Raw genomic sequence first — 14,970 nt, 5'->3', positions numbered from 1 at the left:
TCTTCCCTCATCTTATGCTCTTCCTCCAGTACTAGATGGAAGAGCCTTACATGGAGGCCTTTTATGTAAACAGCTTTCAGGTTCTTAGGGGAGAGATCTGGAGAGGCTTGAACAGAGAGTGAAGTGATTATTCCCAAGCCTCAAGTAAAAATAAAATAAAGCCTGCTAATAGCATCTTATCTCTATTTGTGGTATTTCCTCTGCCTCCTGCAGGTAGCATTTGCTAATCAGCACCCTGCCCTACATTAATACTGAGTCAGGCAGTCGATGCATATTTATGAAGAACCCCCTCTACTTGGCTCTGATTCAGAGGTTGGGGTTAGAACAAAGAAAATGTATTTCCAGTGTTCATGAAACATTGCAGGATAGAGCAGGTCTCAGATAAATGTGTTTGTTTCAGTGATGGTCTTGATTTATAAGTACGGTCTTCTAAAAGTAGGAAATGAACACACAGCCTTTTTAGGACAGTCATCACTGGCACTTTTTATTCCTTCCAGGTCCAGGATCTCCTTGTACAAAACAGACTCCCTCTGGCTCGATGAACATGTGTCTGAAAAAAATTAAAAGGGTAAGTGCCACAAGGAAATTAAAAAAAAAAATCAGCTTTAAAATTTAGTGAACAGAAACCATAGAAAATGCAGTTCTTTTACTGTTAACAATTTAGACATAATTGTGTATAAAGCCAGAACCAGTTTTTTTTCAAAGTCAGTGCGCAGCAGCATGAATATTTCATTTATGGCAATCACCTTTGTAATTCCTATGGGCCCTCCAATGAAGTTCAATTCTGCTTATTTGCAAATAATAATTAACTGAATGGAGTTCCAGAGATAATACCGATACTGGGGATTGAACCCAGGACCTCGTACATGCTAAGCATGTGCTCTACCCACTCCCCACTCACACCCAAGAACAATCTATTTAATATGTCTGTGTGTGTGTGTGTATCCCATTAACAACCCATCAGCAAAATTGACAACATACTCATACAAGAAATGGCAACAGTCTCGGACACAGAGAACATTGCATGATGTAGTGTGCCCTTTCCCAAGTTGTGTTAATTGCTTTATCCACAATGGCAAGAGTATCCTGCCTAACTCATTTCTGAAAAACCATTCATTTCCTGATTGCTGGAAATCACGTATGTTTTTATTGGCTCAGAACCCTGGTTGAAGTTGAGAGTATTGTACTAATCTGCATGGACTTGATTTCAAAGTCCTCTCAGATCTCCTCGTCTTCCATTGTTGTGAGAGGCACAGTGTGCCAGCCCCTGGCAAGGAACTCTTGGTTCCAGCAACATGACCTTGTCACAGAATCTGTAATACAATTCAGATGTCAGCAAGATTGCTTAAAAACTTTCAGGTCCTGTGACTACACTCCTGATGGACTTAGAAAGCGAGGGTTATTGAGGGACAGCTTTTCAAAGGACCAGATTTTATCATCCTCCACAAAGTATCCATGAATGCATAACATGTGAGGTGTGAGCCAGGGTGCTAGGTTACAGAGATACTTAATGCATTTGTGAAAGTAACCAGCAGTGTAACAAGATGACTGACACATAATGCCAAAAAGACAAAGAGCAACGACCACAAACATTAAGGGAAGGGGAGATTCCAAGAGCTTGGGTGATCAACCTAGTTGAGCTAGGTTTTGAAGTAGGGGTTAAGTCTGTAGCAATGAAAAGGAGACATCATTCCAGGTAGGAATGCTTGGTATATAGTAAGTACTCAATAATGATTTTCTAATGAATGATTAAGGTAAATGAGATGACAGAAGAGCCTCTATGTTTGGGGGAAACAAAAGAGACTAATTTGTTGTGTGCAGGGAACTCATTGGGAATCTGTACACTTTAAACAGGTGAATTGTATGGTTTGTGAATTATACTTTAATAAAGCTGCTTAAAAAATTGTCTCCAGAGGTGTGAGCCACAAAAATGATCAAGTCCAGAAAGTCTAAAAGAGATGTCAGAGCATATTCCTATCTTGATGGGTTTTCACTTACTAAGTACCTGGTGTTGCCTGAGTTTATTGTTGTTGGGGACACCAAGAATTAAGAATTGGTCCTCCTTAGGAGGAACTCATAGTTAACTAGGTGAGAGAGGCATGCTGACTACTTTTCTAATTTATAATACACTTAGAAGTGCTTTGGGAACTTACGGCCTGAAGGTAGTTGAAGGGGTTCCTGGGGATCCTGCTTCTGATTGCAACTGAAGATTGCAAAGTTGAGAACTGTGCTGCCATGGAACACAGGTGCTGGACAACACTGGCTACTGTACTCTAAATTCTTTTGCAGAAACACAAAATAATTGAGTAAAACAATCTTAAACTTTGATAATTACATCTTTTAGTTTAAAACTGAGGTTTAGATATAACATAAAATTCTATCAATTTGTAAAACTACCTGGTTGTTTTAAGAGAAGGTGCTTATTGCCTTTGGTGCATAGTTTGTGTTACGTTGATTCAATGGATGGTGTATGGTTAAGAGATTATTATGTTACTGGACTTGTAAGGCATTTTCCCCAAGTCTTCGCATCCTGATTTTCTTTTGCTGTCACCGCCCACACCCTTCCAATGCATGAGCAAGTTCTTTAGGCTCAGTTTAAAAACATGCACACTTAATTCTATTCACGTTTCACCTCTCCCTCTACCACCTTGTACAGGCCACCATCAGCATTCACCTGAAATGGACTCCTAACTGACCTCCCTGCTTTTACTTTTGTCACCCATTCATTGTTATTATTATGATTATTATTTTAGAACACCAGTGAGTTTTATTACTATTTTAAAAACCAAATGAGTTAATGTCTATTATTATTTTAAAGCACAAGTGATTTTTATTTTAATTATTTTAAGACACAAATGAGTTTATACCATTTCCTAAGACTTCAGTGGCTTCCCATAGCACTTGGAGTGAAACCCAAACCCTTTCTGATCCTTCCTTGCCTGCTTCTCAGACTCCTCTCCTTCTGCCCCCTGTTTGGTCCATGGCCTCCCATTGTTTCAGCCCAGCCTGGCTAATATTGCCCCACTCCCCCTAGTGCCAGCCACCACCACGTTCCCTTATTCTCTTTTCCTCATAGCATTTATCTCTGAAGTTTTCCTGTTTGTTTACCTGTTCATGATAAATAGGTCTTGCTGTATTTGTCTTACTTATTGCAGTTTATCTGACTTTAAGAACAGTGTCTGTCACATAGCACAGGATCAATAAATATTTGTTGAATGAATGAATGAACTGAAAAAATGTGTGTACTGTGAATGATCTGGTTCCCTAAGATTGGAGACTGGAAATAAGTCAAAGAATAGGTAGCATTTTATTGGGATAGATAATAAGTTATACCCTTCCTAAGCATAAATACAATATTACTTTGTCATGAAATAATTTAGAACATATTTGCTATGAATTAATTGATATCAGAAAAATCTTCTGAGTACCATATTCGCTTTTATTAAAATCAAGTGATCAAACTTTAAAAACAAACTGACTTCAACCAAAAGCTCTAAATTCATTGTCACTGAGTAATCCAGTCACTTATTCTTACTCATAATGATAAAATCAATACTTTCCTCTCATGTCTGTAATTCATTTCTTATGACTCTATTACCATTCCCTTTTCAAACACCTTAGCAAGGTTTTTAATTCTGAGTTATAATGTCTTTAAACGTGGTTATCTTCTTCATGTCCTGGGATTTTCCAACAAAAAAAGTACAATGGTTTTTTTCTTCACTGTAATTGAAAATACTTTGTTCCTGTTTAAATGAAACAAGGTTTAAAGTGTGAATTTTTTATTATATAAAAAAATTCTTAATAGAAAACATTTAAAAATATCCTCCAGTACATTTAAAATAGTGTTCAATTCACACACAATTTTTTAGGAAAAACATTTACTGAAATTTTTACTCAAAAAGTAAATGAGCATTCAAGGCAAAACAGTCCTAGTGTTAAGATTTGACTTCAAACTTATTATTTCAGATTGATAAGAGACTGATTAAATGGCATGATTTTTACTTTAAAATTTCCTTCCTACCAGAGCCAGGAAGTGAAAATTAATGGATAATATATTTAGTGTAACATTTTCATTAATTTTGGCATTTTAAAAAGCAGCTTTATTGAGATATAATTGACAAACAATAAACTTAACATGTTTAAACTATAGAATTTGACAAGTTTGGTGTATATATATGTATATATGCCTACAAAGCCATCACTACATTCAAAATAATAAACATATCCATCTTTTCCAGAAGTTCATCTTGCCCCTTGGTATGGTTCTGTACAACTAGAGATACTTCTTCTTCATACATTCAGTGCAATTTATTGAGTGCCCACCGTATTCTAGAGACTGTGCTGGGTATCTGAGATTGAATGGTCAGCTAAACCAATAGATTCTGACCCATAAAAAATTATGACACTCATCAAATAGTTATGTAAGTAAATAAATATAAAGTCACAAGTGCATATCACACTCTAATGGAAAGGTAGTCCACACCTGTATGTATTGATTGTACCTCAAAATATTTCTGGGCTTTCATACATGTATCTGGAATGCTTCAGAAATATTTATATGTACTTTTGTAATATATCTGAAAATGCACAGTAACAATTTGTTTCTATTGGATGTTACAGCTTTTATCTTGAAAATGGTGTCCATATTTCTTATATGGAAAGAATTGCCAGTGAAGACTGGAAATTATTTATAATTTATTTCTTTGTTGTTAACCAGAAAGCCAATATTAGAAATGAAAAAAAAAACCTCCTGAGAAAAATCTTGCTTTTTTTTTTTTTTCTTTTTTGCTGTGTCGTATGAGGTGTTATTTCAAGGGAGGAGAGGTGATAATAATGAGGTAAAAGTACAGAAAGAGGAATTTTTATCAAAAATTGAGTATAGCAGCAAATGAGATAAATAAATGTGGTTATCAAATACAATTTTGTAATTCCATGACTCTTAATTTGGAAAGAACGCCAGGCTTAAACAAGATGGTGTCCTGATTAATTGAAAAAAGCCATGGCTTTCAAATATGAAATATTTGCCAATTGTACTTGGCCCTCTTGGGTGATATATTCTCTTCTTAGGTTCACAATTCACTGCAGCGTTTAGCAGATTTACTGGAAAATCACAATGTTGTTGTTTTTTTCCCCTCTGACCCCCCCCCCCCAAAATCTCAGAAACAACATCTGCCAGAAAGAGGAATCATTTATCTCTTTGAACTCTGAGGAAATCTACCAAATGGAGAAAGAGAGTCAATACTTAACCCAAGACTACATTTTAGTATTCACCCCAAAGAAAGAGGCCAGGGGGAAAAACACTATAAAGAAAAGCTGTAAATAAGGTGAACCAACTATAGATTGAAGACTTGTAGAAGTGGACGTATTGGAGGCTAAGAGCAAAGTGAGCTAGTGCCAAGTATGAGAGCAGAGGCTTGACCTTTTGAATAGATCTGCTTGCCTATTCCAGCCTGACATGTCAGCTCCTCTGCCCTGCCTGTGTTCTGTTGTCTGTTTTTCATTCGATCTGAACTCTTAAAAATGATCTTTGCCTGTTAAGTTGGAACCTCTTTCCTCCTGTTCCTGAATCCAGGCTGTTCTGACTCCAGCTTGCTTCCCTGGCTTCCAGCAGCCATATCCCCTCTAACTGAAACAGCTGTAATCTGTTGTCTGCATAGCGCCTCAAAGTTTCCAGTGCCCCTTAATTCAGTTCCATGCCTGCATCTAGCCCCTGTTGGCGTCTCCTGACTTACTTTTGATCTAAAATGACAGTGCAGGAGGAAAAAGGAGACCTATAGGTTGGGAAATACTGGGAAATAAACTTGAGTAAGTACATGGGAACCAAATTATGGAGGACCATGCAGATTGCAAAGGTGATGGAATGAATGCACAAGGTGAAAGGGAGTTACAGTTGTGGCTCTAGGACACAGGATAAAACTGTGTTTTAATAAGGTTTTTTGTGTTGGTAATAGAATACGGAGCAAGGATTAGAAGTAAAGAGGTCAGGCTGAAGATGACAAAGATCTGCTCAATTAACAGAGGAAACGATGTTTTAAAAACTCAAGCTTGAATATAATATGAGGCATTTTAGTAATACTTAGGGTGCTATGAGTAAAGGACAATAGTCTGTTTATCTAAAAATATAATCTTTTCTATGTAGTTACAGATATAAGTATAGCTATGGATACAGCTGTGTTTGATCTTTTTAGATGTTGGGTTGATTTCTTATTGAACCAGAAATTCTGACATTCAAGGAGGGGAGGTTACCTCTGTTACTTTCTTTGAGAGTCCTAAGTGTGTGTTATATTTGAGCACAACTCAATTAGTGGAAGTGCTTTACTTATCGTTTAATGCTACTATAGCTTTTAGTAGTCTGAAAAAAGAAGTTATGATTAACGTAAAAAGCTCATTGGTATCAATCCTAATATAACGAAAAAAATGAATCAGAAGACTCGATTTGCATCTCAGTTCTGATTATTGTAGTGATTGGATCTTGAGAATATCATTAAAAAACCCAGTTAACATGCAGGCAAACGGATTAATATACAAGTTCTACCACTTACCCACTGGTACAACTTTGGCCAAGTCACCTGACTTCTCTGTGCCTCAATCTTCTTATCTGTAAAATGGAGAATAATTATACTATGTACACTATCAGAATGTTGTGAGAAGAACATAACATAGTTTATTATGATGTACTGTACAAATTTTAGCTATTATTGTTTAGTGCACCCAAGATGTTTTTCTACTCTGAGTGACATAAAACTAGATGATTTTAGTTATTAGAAGCATTTTCCTCAATATTGCCTTTCTTTGTATAGTCAAATAACATATGTATACTTAATCTATCATTCGTACGACAAATAGCAGGGATGTTGAATATGTAATTTTAATGCAGGATTCTATTTATTGGTTTCAAGAGACTTGTGGCAAGAATGCTCATTAGTAATATTTATTAAAATCTTAAAACAAGTATGTGTACTTATGTCCTTTAGAATAAAGTTTGACTGCATATAATAGAAAACCCCAAATAACAGTGACTCATGCAAAGTGAAAGTTTATTCTCTGTCATATAAAAGAAGTCTGAAGATGGGCTCCATACTGGCATCAAGGATCTAGGGTCTTCCCTTTCGGCTCTGCTGTGCTGACATATGGCTTCCGTCTTCAAGGTCACCTCATGGTCCTAGCTGGCTTCTGGTGTGCCAGCCATAACATCCACACTGGGAGATGGGAAAGGGACTAAGGATAAAGAGACCCCACCATGCTGAGACAGAGCTCTTTATGCTGAAGTCTCCATAAAAGTTATGCTTATACCTTATTGGCTAGAACTTAGTCACATGGCCATACCTAGCTGAAAGGGAAGCTGGTAAATTTAGTTATTTTGTTCAACTGTTAAGGAATCTAGAGAAAATTTGAGAGTCTGATGCCAATGAGGAAGGAAAGAATGCATTTGAGGGTAGGCAGCCAGGATTCTCTGGCTTTCCCATAAATATCAGAAATCATTCTCCAGGTTGCAGTATTAAAATCCTGGAGTTCTTCATGGGCATAATCATGAAACTACATTCTGTTCAAATTGTGTTTTTAAATATTTATAAGAAAAAGAATTTGCCTTATTTTAGAAACAGGCTTGATGAAATAGGTTTCAAATTGCTGGGGGTTAGCAAAGAATTTATTAAATGCTAATTGAATATAATATTGAATAGAGTACAGTAGAAAATAGAGATAAAAGTTGATAAAGTAATAACTTAATTAAGGTGACTTCCTGTTTCAAAGCAAATAAAATTTAAACAATATACACCAGCAAATTGAACAACTGGGAAGAAATGGATAAATTCCTAGAAATGTACAATTTCCTGAGACTGAATCATGAAGAAATAGAAAATCTGAACAGAGTGATTACTAGCAAGGAGATTAAATCAGTAATCAAAAACCTCCCAACAAATAAAATTCCAGGGCCAAACTGCTTCACTGGTGAAGTCTATCAAACATCCAAGTAAGAACTGATACTAATTATTCTAAAACTCTTCCAAAAGATAGAAGAGGGGGAACTCTTCCACACACATTTTAGGAGGCCAAATTTACCCTGATACCAAAAACCGGACAAGGAAGCCACAAAAAAAGAAAATAATAGCCAATATCTCTGATGAACTTAGATGCAAAAATCCTCAGCAAAGTCTTAGCACACTGAATTTAGCAATACATCAAAAGGACTGTACAACATGATCAAATGGGATTTATTTCACAGATGTAAAATGGTTCAACATCTGCAAATCAGCCAGTGTGACACACCATGTTAACAAAATGAAGGATAAAAATTATATGTTCTCAAAAGATGCAGAAAAAGCATTTGACAAAATTTAACATCCATTTTATGATGAAAACTTTCAACAAACTGGGTATAAAGGGAACATACTTCAATATAATAAAGAGTATATATGACAGTCCCACAGCTAGCAGCATACTCAACAGTGACAAGCTGAAAGCTTTTCCTTGAGGATCTGGAGCAAGACAAGGCTGTCTACTCTCACCACTTTTATTCAAGATAGTGTTGGAAGTCTTAGCCAGAACAATTAGGCAAGAACAAGAAAGAAAAGGCATTCAAATTGGAAAGGAAGAGGTAAAATTGTCAACATTTGCAGATGACATGATATTATAGATAGAAAACCCTGAAGACTTCATCAAAAAATGTTAGAACTAGTGAATAAATTCAATGAAGTTGCAGGATACAAAATAAATACACAAAAATCAGTTGCATTTCTTCACACTAGTAACAGTCTATCAGAAAGAGAATTTTTAAAAAACAGTCCCAGTTATAATTGCATCAAAAAGAATAAAATACCTAGGAATAAATTTTCACCAGGCAAGTGAAAGACCTGTATATTGAAAACTACAAGACATTAATGAAAGACATTGAGGAAGAACATAAATAAATGAAAAGACATTCTGTGCTCATGAATGGGAGACTTAATATTGTTAAATTGTTCATACTACCCAAAGCAAAATACAGATTCAATGTAATCTCTATCAAAATTCTGGTAGTATTTTTCACAGAAATAGAACAACAATCCTGGCATTTGTGTGGAACCACTAAAGACCCCAAATAGCCAAAGCAAGCTTGAGAAAGAAGAGCAAAGCTGGAAATCACATTTCTTGGTTTCAAACTAAACTGTAGTATTAAAACAGTATGATATTGGCATGAAAACAGACACATAGATCAATGGAACAGAATAGAGAGCCCAGAAATAAACCCACACATGTGTGGTCAATTAATTTATGACAAAAGAGCCAAGAATATACAATGGCGAAAGGACAATTTCTTCAATAAATAGTGCTGGGAAAATTGGACAGCTACTTGCAAAAGAATGAAACTGGATCACTGTCTTAAATCATACACAAAAATTAACTCAAAATGAATTAAAGACTTGAGTGTAAGACCTGAAACCATAAAACTTGTGGAAGGAAACACGGGCAGTAAGCTCCTTGGCAGAGGTCTTGGTGATGATTTTTTGAATCTGACACCAAAAGCAAAAGCAATGAAGGCAAAAATAAACAAATGGGACTACGTCAAACCAAAAGGTTTCTGCACAGCAAAGGAGACCATCAACAAAATGAAAAGGCAGCCCATTGAGTAGGAGAAAATAACTAAAAATCATATATCTGATAAGGGGACTAATATCCAAAATATAAAAAGAACTCATACAACTCAATAGCAAGAAAACAAACAGCTCAGTTAAAAAATGGACAGAAGATCTGAATAGACATTTCCCCCCAAAAAGACAACAGGTGCATGAAAAAACGCTCAACATCATTAATCATCGGGGAAATGCAAGTCAAAATCATAATGAGGTATCACCTCACAGCTGTTAAAATGGCTATTATAAAAAGGACAAGAAATAACAAGTTTGGCAAGGAAATGGAGAAAGGGGAACCCTCATACACCATTGGTGAGAGCGCAAATTGGTGCAACCACTGTGGGAAACAATATGCAAGTTCCTCAAAAAATTAGAAATAGAACTGCCATATAATCCAGCAATTCCACTTCTTGGTATTTATCTGAAGAAAACAGAAACACTAATTTGAAGGGCTATATGTACCCCTACTTTCATTGCATCATTGTTAACAATAGCTAAGATATGAAAACAACTTAAGTGACCATCAATGGATGAATGGATAAAGAAATTGCATATATATATATGATTGAATATTATTTAGCCATAAAAAGAATGAAAGTTTGCCATTTGTGACAACACAAATGGAATTCCAGGGCATTATGCTAAATGAAATAGGTCAGACAGAGAAAGACAAATATCATATGATCTCTCTCATATACGGAACCCAAAAACAAACAAACAAAAAATAAAAACACAAGTTCATAGATACAGAGATCAGACTGGTGGTTGTAAGAGGTGGAGTGTTGTGAGGGGATAGGAGAAATAGGTGAACAATTTTTTTTTTTTAAGTTTAAATAAAAAAACAGGTGAAAGATTCACAAAGCAATGAATAAAGTAAATGATAGAATAGAAAGATCTTCTATTTAAGTGTTTTCTCTTTTTATATCAGAAAAGGGAAAAATCAAAGAATTAGAGATTTCTAAACCTCTAAAGAAAGGGCAATATTACTTAACAGCATCGTGGAAACATCAGTCTTCCGGTTCTGTACAGACTGCCCTGTGAGGGAAGAGGCTCATACCATGTTAGGGAGCTACCGTGGCCGTCTCGTGATGAGAGTTTTCTGTGTTCTTGAGGATGACTTTTGGATCCCCAAAAAATTATCCAAAGCAATTTTATTTTTAAAAATTAATATTCAATGTATTAAATTTATGTTAAAACATAATTCTTTCTTAAGCTTTGAAATTCCACTTAATTTTATTCTACTTAAAAATCTAGCAAATTTTAAGAATTACTTTTAAGGAGGTGTTAATGTTTGATTCTGTTCACAAACTAAAACTCCCTTAAACATTGTGAACTATGCTTATGAGGTTGATACATTTTGTTTTCTTTTTAAGTCCTTTACTCACCTGAAAGAACCTTCCAAGTACTTAAGTAACCGTAACAGGATACATTTAGCTAATAAAAATATGTCTTAGGCTTTTAAAAATTTTTGTATACTGTTGGATTTCAACATAAAATCTTTGATTAAATCAAGTATCCAGTCTTAATTTGGAATCACAAGGATGAAATATCTTTGTAATAGGTGAAATTCTCTTAAATACATTGATTATTTCTAAACTTTACTAAAAACTATTAGTGCTATAGGTTTGATTTACTTGATCATAGATACACTTAATTCTCCAGGTTTAAAGCAAATAATTCTCTTAGAAACAGTTATGTCATCCAAACAGGTTTAGGCTTAGCATCCCAAGCACTTTTGGAGGTTATACTTGAAATTGGCTGAGGCTGAATATTAACCAGAGATGTCGTCTAGCACTTCTGAGCTCTAGAACTACAGTTGTCCTTGAAAGTTTTCTTACATCTTTGTCAGTGGAAGCCATCTCTAGATTCAAGTCATCCATTGCCTAATACTTTACTCCATGTACAGAAGTCCACATTTGGTCCATTGAATTAGTATCAACTAATCTATTACTGTGTTACTCTACTTTACATTCTTTTCATATTGTTTCTATCTGTTAGCATTAACGTGTATAGTTCTTTTGATGACATTGGGTTGGATTTTGTTTATTTTCCAAGGCGTTTCCTAATTGGTTCTGTTTAGTTTTAAAGTCTAAGCTTGCAGTTGGGAGACCCTGAATGAAGTTGGAGAATTGGAATAGAAACAAATGGAGAAATGGAGGGGTGTCCTGAAGGGAGCATAGAGGGCGGATGCTAAGGTTGGTGATGAATTCTTACAAAAGGAAACACTGAATAAAGACTCCAGAGGCAAGGTGGAGCCCAGCGTTCCAAATCCTCACTCTTTATCCCTCCTCCGCCCGCAACTCCCCAGCAGTTCTTCTGGATAGATGATGATCTGTCCTGCTGCCGACTCCTAGAAGAACACACAACCCAAAATGTTTATCTAGAGTAAGGTATAGGAAAGTTATAATTCCAGAGCATCCCCGGGTCTTTTGGTGGCTAGAATTTGGCAAGCAAAGACAGACATCTCTATTGTTTGAAAAGATGGATTTGTCTTACTCACCAACTGTCCCCTCTTTTGATTTGGAAATGGGAGGATGAATATGAGAGTAGTTAAATTAAGCAATGAGGGGGCTAGGAGCACCCACCTCCTGTGCAATTGAAAATCCATGTGTAACTTTTAACTCCCCCTAAACTTATTTACTAATAGGCTCCTGTTGACCGGAAGCCTTACTGATAAAGTAAACAACTGATTGATACCTATTTTGTATGTTCTACGTATACTTATATATATTTTATGCATTCATGACATACCTAAATTTTTCCTAATTTTTTGATATTTCTAGGCCATGTGATTGTGAGTTTTTTCAAATTATTCCAAATCTCCCCCAATTTTTTACAATATATTAATTGAAAAACTCTTCACATAAGTGGACCCTTGCTGTTCAAAGCCATCTTGTTCAAGGGTCAACTGTGGTTGGAATGCACAATAATAAGGGGAAGAGCTGTCTCGTTGCTGAAAGAGGGACTGTGTAAAGATTATTCAATTCTTGGGGAACTATCTCTTGTCTAGTATGAATCTATTCTGTATTGTCTCTGAAAATATCTCTGTGTTCTTTGGGTGTGTGTGTGTGTGTGTGTGTTAGAAAAAGAGAGAGAGGTGCACAAGTTTGATATAGTTGCTATTTTGTGATTGAGCAGGAAGAAGGAGGAGGCATGTTGTTGCCTCGCACCACTGGGAGGATGTCATACAAGGCACGTCCCTGAAGTACCACGATTCATCCATTTACAACCCTCCCCTCTATCTCATTCTGGACTGAGTTACTCTGTCTTTGGGAAACAAGTTACTAAGTCCAATGTATTGCACTGGTCTTGAGAGAATGAGAGTTTCCTTAAGTAGAAATGGAAGTTGGCACTGAAGGTCTAAGCATTTGGGGGAAAAAGGAAGAATGGAAAACAGGACAGGGAAACAAGTCTAGAAACAAGTGTGGCCTCAAACAGACTCCCTGCGAAGGGATTAAGCTATTTTTTTTAAACTTTCTTTACGGAAATATATTTACCTTAATATTTTATGTGAGAAATTAAAAGAATTGTGACATAGTTCAGATTTACAGAAAGTTGTTAGAAAAGTACATTTTACTGTATTTGCTTTATCCTTCTCTTTCTCTCTTGTTCTTTCTGAACTGTCTGAGAGTAATTTGCTGACATGATGCACCTTACTGCTAAGCACTTCAGTGTGTATTTTCTTTTAATAAGAACATTCTATTACATATTACAATGTGATGATTAAAATCAGGAATTTAATATTAAAATGATGCTAGTATCTAATCTACAGACCTGATTCAGATTTTGTCATTTGTCCCAGTAACAGATCATGAGTTGTACTGAATTTTCCTGTCCCTTTAGTCTCCTTTAATCTGGACCAGTCATTTGGCCTTTCTTTCATTTCATGACATTGACATTTCCGAGGAGCACAGGCCAGTTGTTTTGTAGAGCATCCTTCAGTATGGGTTTGTCTTATGTCTCCTCGGGGTTCTGGCAGGAATGCTGCAGATGTGATGTGTTCTCAGTGCAGCCTATCAGGAGGCATGTGGTGTGGATACCCCATTACCACTGATGTTAATTTTCATCACTTGGTTAAGGTGGTGACTGCCAGCTTGCTCCACTGAAAGGTTACTGTTTATCCTTTTGTATTTAGAAACGTGGTGGGGAGACTAGATTTATATTTTTAACAAGTCATACAGTGTAATTCCACTCTGCATATTTGGAAAAGAAGTTTTGTTTCTTTTTCTTCTTTCTTTTTTTCCAGATCTGCTCCTTACTTGTCCACTTGCCTATTCTCAGCTCTGCCGCTGGTACCTCCCCTTTACATGTCTCAGGTTCAGGCCTGTCCACACTGGCCTTAGCAGTGTTCAGGGGTGGGGGGAAGAGCCCTCAGTTCCCATTACTCCCCATCTCTTCAATCCTCAGAACACAGCTGTCAAAACTACATGAAAAGTACTTTGGTAAGAGCCTCACGGCTTACTGAAAGGGATTATATAAAATGGAAAATAAGAGGATGTTTCTTTTTAAATTGATGACATTTAATAAAGCTTTTTCTGCTCAGTAATTGACCTAATGCCTTTCTTACAAAAGACGTTGAGGCAATTCGTTCCAGGGACTCTACATGCTCCTTCCTTTCTGTTATGGGTGAAGCTTAGTTCCTACATGAGGTCAAAGTCACTAAACCTAAAAAATACTATTATCACACCTAAAAATTAATATTGATTTCTTAATATTATTACACATCTAGCAAAAGCTCAAAGTTCTTTAACTTTTAGCAATTCTTTGCAGATGAGTTGAATGGAAAATTAGGGGAAATGTTCTCATTATATAAACACTCTTGATGTTAGCACAATTGAACAGCCACAGTGAAAGGAAACATTTTACTCAACCTGTAAGAAATCTTGTTGCTTCTAGTTTTTCTTTGTAGATTAGACAGTAGACAAATTACAGAGTAAACCGTATTCGATGTCTGTTTCCATAATGCATTCAGTAAGATGTTCAGGGACTGTGTGAGACATGAGATGCCACTTTCAGCGAGAGGTAACAGGAGCAGTAGCACATTTATTGAAATTTCTGCTCTGCAGAAAACCTGGTCCAATGCCTATTTCATCCTAAATAATAAGACGAAAAGCTCATCTCACATTCTCTCAATGTCACTGCAGCTGATTTTCTGGCATTGGGAAGTAAATAGGGAGTTTTGTTTCTGTTTTTTCTTATCACAACACAGCATGTCTTGGAACAACTGACAATCGAGAATGTTGAAACAGTGAGTGAATTATTTGCATTGGTCACCTTGAAGAAGTCTAAAGAATTTGGCAGGCATTCAAAAGCCAGAGATTGGATGAGTTAAGGGTAAAATTGATCTGTCTTGCAGCTT

The 14,970-nt window shown here is 36.1% G+C and overlaps 1 non-coding gene across 1 annotated transcript in view; it reads left to right on the top strand.

The window, feature by feature from the left end:
* LOC105089317 (uncharacterized) overlaps nucleotides 1–14,970 on the top strand; it is a 290,748-nt gene that overhangs the window by 606 nt on the left and 275,172 nt on the right. The window contains exon 2 of the transcript XR_004131307.2: nucleotides 498–568. This is a non-coding gene — a transcript (uncharacterized LOC105089317). The remainder of the gene's footprint in view (nucleotides 1–497; nucleotides 569–14,970) is intronic.

This window comes from Camelus dromedarius, chromosome 1 (assembly GCF_036321535.1).
Source record: "Camelus dromedarius isolate mCamDro1 chromosome 1, mCamDro1.pat, whole genome shotgun sequence".
In the NCBI taxonomy this organism is placed as follows: Eukaryota; Metazoa; Chordata; class Mammalia; order Artiodactyla; family Camelidae; genus Camelus; species Camelus dromedarius.
This window is presented reverse-complemented; position numbering and strand designations above follow the sequence as displayed.